The sequence below is a fragment of the Triticum aestivum genome, chromosome 1D (assembly GCF_018294505.1).
Source record: "Triticum aestivum cultivar Chinese Spring chromosome 1D, IWGSC CS RefSeq v2.1, whole genome shotgun sequence".
NCBI lineage: Eukaryota > Viridiplantae > Streptophyta > Magnoliopsida > Poales > Poaceae > Triticum > Triticum aestivum.
Genome location: NC_057796.1, coordinates 29,272,065 through 29,280,519, shown reverse-complemented (window position 1 = coordinate 29,280,519; position 8,455 = coordinate 29,272,065).

The window sequence follows — 8,455 nt, the reverse complement described above, 5'->3', positions numbered from 1 at the left end:
CACCGCCGCCGTCGCGCCCGAGGTCACTGCGCCGCCCGGCGCCTCCTCCTCCGCCGCCTCTCCCCCGCACGCCGGCCTCCTCCTCCAGCCTCTCCCTCCTCTGCTCGGGTCGCCCTCCATCGCCGGCGACGAGCTCCCTCGAGGACTCCCCGATCCAGATCCACTGTTTCGAGCGAAGGTTGACTTTTCCCGATTCCAAAATTCCTCCAAGTCTTTTTCTTTTACAGCATATGCTCATGTTTATCAGTGCATAACTCCTTGCGTGTAGCTCCGTTTCGCGCGTGTAATATGTAAAATTGTTCGTCTCGTGATGCTCTACATTTTGTTCAATTGCACCATGTTCATTAGAGGTCATATTGATGCCCAAATCTCTGTTGCAAAAGGGATAGTTGCTGTTATCTGCTGGTTCTTATCAGAACTTGGAGATTTGTCATTTTTGTATCATTAAATCTGTGCATCTTATCGGCATGAGCTCTACATGTGTTTTTTTGTATGCCATGCCATCTTTACAAGGGTGTATACCATGTATTTTTGTGATCTCTGTGGTGACTAGCACAAGCATGCAAAGTAGGCTCCGTAATGTTTCTCATTTCAGGGACTTGGTGATTTCTCCAAGTCTGTCTGTTGTTATTTTATTGCCATGTAAACTTGATGCTACAGAGAGATCCATGCATATTTTGGAGATGTTCAGTGAGTATGTTTTGTAGATATAGTTGTAATTGATCCATTCCTGCCCTTGTTTGCAATTATGGAGTAACATAGCATGATTCAATCTTGCTGTACTTTTGCTATAAAATATTTCTGGCAGATTCTTAACATGATATGCAATTTTGCCAAGCTTGTTGTAGTTGATCCGTACATGATATGCTCTTCTTCTTGCCATGGATAGCTTCATAAACATGCCATCTTGCTGTAGGTATGCTTGTTTTGTCATGCATTGCTCTTTAGTGAGTGCATCAAGCTCACAAAGAGGCTTTCATATTATTATTTCTGCCATGCTCTGTTTTCTGCTAAGTCTGAAACCTGATAACGAAACTTGCTATGTTTACATGCTTGCCATCATATCTTCTGGTACTTTTTGGCTTATGGTCAGTAAGGGACTTTTGTCATATGCATTTAGTAGAATATTGCCATGCCTTTTTTTGCTATGTTAAGTTTCTTTAGCATGTTGATTTCGTGCTCTGAACATTGCTACCTGATGCTGTTTTCTGCCATGTCCAGTTTTTCACCAAGTCTGTGAACCTGTTATCTTTTGCACTTCTGCCATGCTCGTTTGAGGTTTATATGTTGTGAACTAGCAGTATCTCAGTGTTCATCTTTTGTCAACCATCTCCTGTAGATTACTGCCATGTGCTTTGTTGCTATGTTGGAGTGATGTAGCATTGTTGCTTGTTGCATTCTATGTGCTATCATGCTGTTAATCGCAAATTCGGGTCATTCTTGTTTTGCTTGCCATTTGCAAACCGTGCATCCATTTCCGGTGATCTTTATATCGATTTTGACCGAAATCATCTCATATTTCCAGTGGCATGCTTGGTTTGCCAAGTTACTACCTTGTTCATCATTTTGCTTCCGTAGCACGCATATGCATCGCATATCATACATGTGTTGCATCATGTTGCTTGTGCATTTCTCGTGATTGATTGTGGTTCCGTTTGTTTGTGTTCTTGTCTTGGGTAGAGCCGGGAGACGAGTTCGTGAACGAGGAACCTGTTAAGTACGCTTACGAGGATCAAGCTTTCGACAACTATGAGAACCTTGCAGGCAAGATGACCACCCCTCGAAATCACTTCTATCTTTGCTTTGCTAGTTGTTCGCTCTATTGCCATGCTGCGCTACCTATCACTTGCTATATCATGTCTCCCATTTTGCCATGTCAGCCTCTAACCATCCTTTCCTAGCAAACCGTTGTTTGGCTAATTTACCGCTTTTGCTCAGCCCCTCTTATAGCATTGCTAGTTGCAGGTGAAGTTTAAGTTTGTTCCATGTCGGAACATGGATATGTTGGGATATCACAATATCTCTTATTTAATTAATGCATCTATATATTTGGTAAAGGGTGGAAGGCTCGGCCTTATGCCTGGTGTTCTGTTCCACTCTTGCCGCCCTAGTTACTGATATACCGGGTTTATGTTCCTTGAGTTTGCGTTCCTTACGCGGTCGGGTGATTGATGGGACCCCCTTGATAGTTCGCCTTGAATAAAACTCCTCCAGCAAGGCCCAATCTTGGTTTTACCATTAGCCACCTAAGCCTTTTCCCCCGGGTTTTCGCGAGCCCGAGGGTCATCTTTATTTTAAACCCCCGGACCAGTGCTCCTTCGAGTGCTGGCCCAAACTGGGCGATGTCCGGCGCCCCCTGAGCAACCAGGGTCTATGCCAACCCGACGCCTTGCCCATCCGGTGTGCCCTGAGAACGAGATATGTGCAGCTCCTATCGGGATTTGTCGGCACATTCGGGCGGCTTTGCTGGTCTTGTTTTACCATTGTCGAAATGTCTTGTAGACCGGGATTCCGAGACTGATCGGGTCTTTCCGGGAGAAGGTTTATCCTTCGTTGACCGTGAGAGCTTATGATGGGCTAAGTTGGGACACCCCTGGAGGGTATTATCTTTCGAAAGCCGTGCCCGCGGTTATGAGGCAGATGGGAATTTGTTAATGTCCGGTTGTAGAGAACTTGTCACTTGACCCAATTAAAATACATCAACTGCGTGTGTAGGCGTGATGGTCTCTTCTCGGCGGAGTCCGGGAAGTGAACACGGTCTGAGTTATGTATGACGTAAGTAGGAGTTCAGGATCACTTCTTGGTCATTGCTAGATGACGACCGTTCCGTTGCTTCTCTCCTCGCTCTCTTTTGCGTATGCTAGCCACCATATATGCTTATTGCCGCTGCAGCTCCACCTCTTTACACCTCCCTTTCCTATAAGCTTAAATAGTCTCGATCTCGCGGGTGTGAGATTGCTGAGTCCCCGTGACTCACAGATTCTACCAAAACAGTTGCAGGTGCCGACGATGCCAGTGCAGATGACGGGGTCGATCTCAAGTGGGAGTTCGACGAGGAACGTGGTCGTTACTATGTGTCCTTTCCTGATGATCAGTAGTGGAGCCTAGTTGGGACGATCGGGGATCTAGCATTTGGGGTTGTCTTATTTTCATCTGGATCTTGATCGTAGTCGGTCTATATGTGTGTATTTTGGATGATGTATGAATTACATTTATGTATTGTGTGAAGTGGCGATTGTAAGCCAACTCTTTATCCCGTTCTTGTTCATTACATGGGATGTGTGAAGATGACCCTTTTTGCGACAAAACCACTATGCGGTTATGCCTCTAAGTCGTGCCTCGACACGTGGGAGATATAGCCGCATCATGGGCGTTACAAGTACTAGCCTTCTTTCACATGATTCTGCAGTGTGCTTTCATATGTTGTGCTACTTGTACAGTAATGTTGCTTGATTTTAGTGAACCGCACAAATGGAGACAAGACTTCCAATCTGTATCTGCACCGTAATATCCCATTGAGGTAAGATAAGGGTATTTCACAACTGTTGCCCTGTATTTTGCCACGTTCATCAGAAAATTAATGTCATTGCTTAGTGCTATACTTGTGCAACCTAATTGACATGCCAAATCTTACATTGAAGGCGAAGCTTGTCTATTATTGAACCAAGTGATGAAGGGGAAGAACAAGGGGAAGAAAAATAAAAATCAACTCCCGGTGCTGTAATGAAGCACTGGAACTGTGATGACACAAGTAATGATATAGTTTTGCATCTTAATTTATTGCTATGGTTGGAAAGAGCAATTGTTTTGCCACTGATTTGATGCCACTCTTCATGTAATACGTAATTATCTCTACTTGTGCAAACAGGGATCTTCTTTGAAGATACCATATATTTTAGTGGAACTTCACAAGAAGATGTTGGAAACATTAATCTAATCGAGGAGTATATAGTAAGCATGGCCACCACAGTAGATAGCAACAGATGGTTCCGGAGAAGTGCTTCATCTGTATGCCCTACACAATAAGCCTCCTGACAAAGGTTGGTACTCACCCACTGATTTCATCCATATGATTGAGCTTTGTCATCTCTATTGGTGTTGTGCTACTGTTTAGATGTTGTCATCAAAAAGTGGTATTGTCCTTGAGAAGTGCTTCATCTGTGCTGTTTTAAATATTTCCTTTACTTTTTTCGAGCAAACAGGGATGCTAGCATTTAGTTATCCTCTTGTCTTTGCACAACAGGATCATCCTCCTCTGAAGAAGAATATGGAGTACGTGAAGTTACTAGTTCCGATTATGCCAGGATGAAGAAGCCCTGTCTATCTTCTCATCAGAAGGAGCAGTTGAAGGATGGTAACATTACCCCCCACAAGACCAAACTAACTTCAGCTCAGAAGGACTGACAAATCTCCATTTTCTTGCTGTGATGCGCGAGTACAATGTTGTTCTAGGATTCTTTCCGGTGAGTTCCATTTTTGTAAAAGTATGCTCTACATGGACCATTTAGGTGCCTGTTTAAACTGTCAATTCATAGTATAGTTTGCTTTACACTAATCACTTTTTTTTGTATTTGTGCAAATAGGGGTGCTCAGCTTGATTTCAATGGGAACTGCACAAAATGTTCATGAATACATCGAATCATTCATTCCCCACAAGAAAGGAGGTGCCGATAAGTTCAAGGCATTGCAACATATAAGGGCAAAATCATACAAGCTACGCGTGAATTTGGTTGATTTTGGTGGAACTGCAAAAAAAGAACAGCTGGTTTATTTAGCACAAGGTACCATGTCAATGTCCGAACTGATGGCAAACCCTGCCCATTCCACAATCGTAGGCATTTGATATTTTGGAATGGGAAAACCTTGTCAAATTTTGCTCATTGATTTTAGCAAGAAGACATGCGTTTGATATTTTTGAATGGGACGCCCTTTGCTGTCAGCAGCGTCGATCCATTTTTTCTTTATTCTTTAGTTGTGAAGTAAATATTGGCTCTGACATGTGAATCACTGAGATGCATAATCATCGATTGTTTTGAATGTTCTCTATGACATGTGAATCACTGTGATTGCAATGTACAGGAACGCTAAAAAGCTGTTCACAGACTTTGTACTTCTTATGTTCCTTTTTACTTCGCACATTGTCCGGTAGGATACAACTGAAGTGCTCAAGTTCTCTAGCAAATGACTGTATCTCATGAGCTTTCTCAACCACGAAGCGCTCTTCAATCATCCTGTAATCATAGAATTGCTCCATGATGTACAGCTCAGTGCCAGCAACCGGAGGGTAGCAGCGGTGGCCTTACTTGGACCCGAGCGGCGGCAACCTACCGTGTTCTACTCTTCCTCGTTTTCTGTGTGGCGCAGCCTCGTTGGCAGCGGGGCGGGGCCTCGGCAGAGCCGGCGGTGTCCTTCGTCTCGTTGCCGGCGGGTGGCGCCTCGGTGGAGCGGGGGAAAATCCTCCCCCTCGTTGCCGGCAGGGTGGGGCCTCGCCGGAGCCGGCGGTGTCCTCTGCCTCGTTGTTGGCGTCGCGGGGCCTCGGCGGAGCATGGCCTTGTCGACGCCAGCGGAGCGGGGACTCGTCGGAACCAGCATTGTCCTCTGCCTCGTCCTCGGTCTCGCCAAACAGCGCCTGGGTCGCTTCATCGCCCTCTTTGTAGGCGGCTGCAGCCTCCGCCACCCGCATGCGGTACCGCCAGCACTCGAGGCGGCTCTTGCGGGCGCAGCGGTACGAGTCGAGCAGCGCCTCCTGCTCCGCCCGCACCGCGGCGATCTGCTCCTCTGCCTGGAGGTGCTCCTGGAGGAGATGGTAGTTGTAGGCGGCGTCGGCCTGCGCCTCCCGGAACTACTCCTCACGCTTCTGCCTCACCGTGTCCATATATTGGGCACAGGCCTCGCCGATGGTTATGGTGCAATGCACCGGCGAGGATGGCGCGGAGGAGGGGGTTGGCGCCGGATCATCGACTACCATGTTCTCCATTGGGACGCCGTCGTCCTCCGGCTGCCTGCCGGCTAGCCAGTCGGCAGCAATGGCTGCCATCTCCTTGTGGTCCGTCGTCCGCCCGTCCGGAAGAGCGCTGGAGCGCGAGGAAGCCATGGTGGGCAGTAGTGGTGTGGACAGGAGAATAGGAACAGATGCGGATGACTGCGGCTATGGCCGGCGCAGCAGTTTATATAGCAATGGTGAGCGGCGGAGGGACGGACGTGTGGCGCCGGAGTATCGGCAACCGCGTATCATTAATGTGGGCGGCAGAAGAACGGACGGACGGCACTTGTGTCGTTTGAAGGCAGAGCAATCACATGCACGGGGAAGCGGGGCGGGCGACGCTGACCGTTTCGGGCGGAAAGCGCGCGCGGGCGAGGGAGGCGGTCTGGGTGGGCTAGGGCAGTCAGACTCATGCTTGGCAGCGGGTCGGTCCAGCAGCCGGATGTGCTGGCTCGCCAGCTACCTCGCCGAGCTGAGCGACGACAATCAGACGATGGACGTAGCTTCCAACCAGGAGCCGGCGCCACTGTCCAAGCCGGTTCATGCCGTGTTCACCATAGAGCAGGTTCGGCCGCACTTCGACGCCCTAATGGCGGAAGAGCTACTAGCGCAGGAGGACCTGTGCTACAACCTCCATCTCCTCAACGAGCACCGGTGAACAAGTGAACGACAATGCCGTCGCGGACATGTGGCCCAATGATCCTGGCTTCCCGAATGAGCAGCGGGCGCTGTATCAGACCATCCGTAGGGCCCGCGAGGCCCTCTCCGTCGTCCTTCGAGTTGTTGCGCTCGCTGTGGCGCCGCCGTCTCGCGTTTTCAACATGGTCAATGGACATGAGGATGAGGAGATGACTTTACTTGGAGAGGATGACAGCAAGTGCCTCCTTATTAGTATATAAAACTATAAATTTTTTGCTTCCTCCTGGTTTCCTGACATCACGGTCCCACACCATTGTGAACCTATGTAGTCAATAAACGACAGAATTGCACAAGAAGCGGCCAACAGCTGGGACCAAGCAGCTCGAGCAGTATTTGTGTTTTTTAGGTGTGAGCACTGTAGAGTTTTTCTGGAGCGATGTTTAGCCCAGATATTAATTTTTCTCCTCTGAACAACAATGAAAACATCGCTACGACTATTAACTGGGCAGGTTGTGGCCCGTCTAGCCCAGGCCAGATATCCAGCCCAGATATTAATTTTTTTCAAGCTGAAAATGGCTAGCCCAGCTATACTCTTTTTAGGAATACCCAGGCAAGGTCAAGTTGTTATTCTCCGCCCTGCTGGGCTGCAAATCTTTCCTAGGAGGGATGCATTAGGCTTAACAAGAAAATGGGCTTTAAGAAATAATAAATGGGATGTAATTATAAAAACTGGGCAGTAACTATAAAAAATGCACCAAACACGTAATTACATTATAAAATATTATTTTTGGATATTGAAAATTTTAATTTCATTAATTGTTGCGAGCGCAATGTTTCGTTTGATTTTTACGTAATATATTTATATTGAAATTGTATTTAATCTGACTAGAAGTTTCGGGATAAAAATATTTCGGGTCCCATCAAAATGTGGGAAATTTTATTCAATTATGTTTTGAACGGTTGGTTGAAATGGGCTGTACTTTTAACAAACTATAAATGGCTGTAGTAAATTCCATTAGAATTCAAAAATTGGATGCACATTCTTACAAATCACAAATGGGCTATAAGTTCTCTGCCACACACTTGTGGCCTTACTAAGTTGACGCGGCCCCTAAAAAAAGAGAGTTGACGCGTATGCAAGGCTTTGTCAACTTATAGTCAACACACGGTTCTAGCAGCAGTGGCCGTTGGATGTCCATCCAACGGATGCTGTGCTTCTTCTTCAATCTCGGATATTCTAGCTTCACCCGCCCAAAAAATGATTCCTCCCCCTCACATCTGGGGCGCACTGTTTCGGAAGCTGACCTGTGGGCCTACTAAGTTGACGCGTACCAAGGGCTTTGTCAACTTAGTCAACATAAACGATTCTAGCTGTAGTGACCGTACGATGTCCATCCAACGGCCGTAGTGCTTCTTCAACCTCTGGTCTTCTTGCTCCAGGCGCCCAAAGCAGCGTCGGTCATGCCGCATCCTCCTGCCTCCCGTGGCCGGCTGTGCTGCCGCAGAGGCCTCACCGCCCCTACTATTCCCACCGTGGCCAGGCCCTGCGGCGACGACAGCCTCACACCGCAACCAAACCAGTCAACCCTCGTACTTCTCTCCGCACGGGCTTCCACTGCCATGTCTTCCCCGGCTCCGTGTCGTCCCCTTCCTAGGCCTCACCGCCGTCCACCGCCCTGGTGCTCTCGGCGCGGCGTGGTCAACGTGGTCAAGGAACGGCTTCTATCGGACGTGGACTGTACATGGAGAGGCTGACAGCTGGGTCCACGATGGCAGCAAGGAAGTGCCTCCTTATTACGTGGAAAATAATGATTTCTCTACCTGACAGCAGGG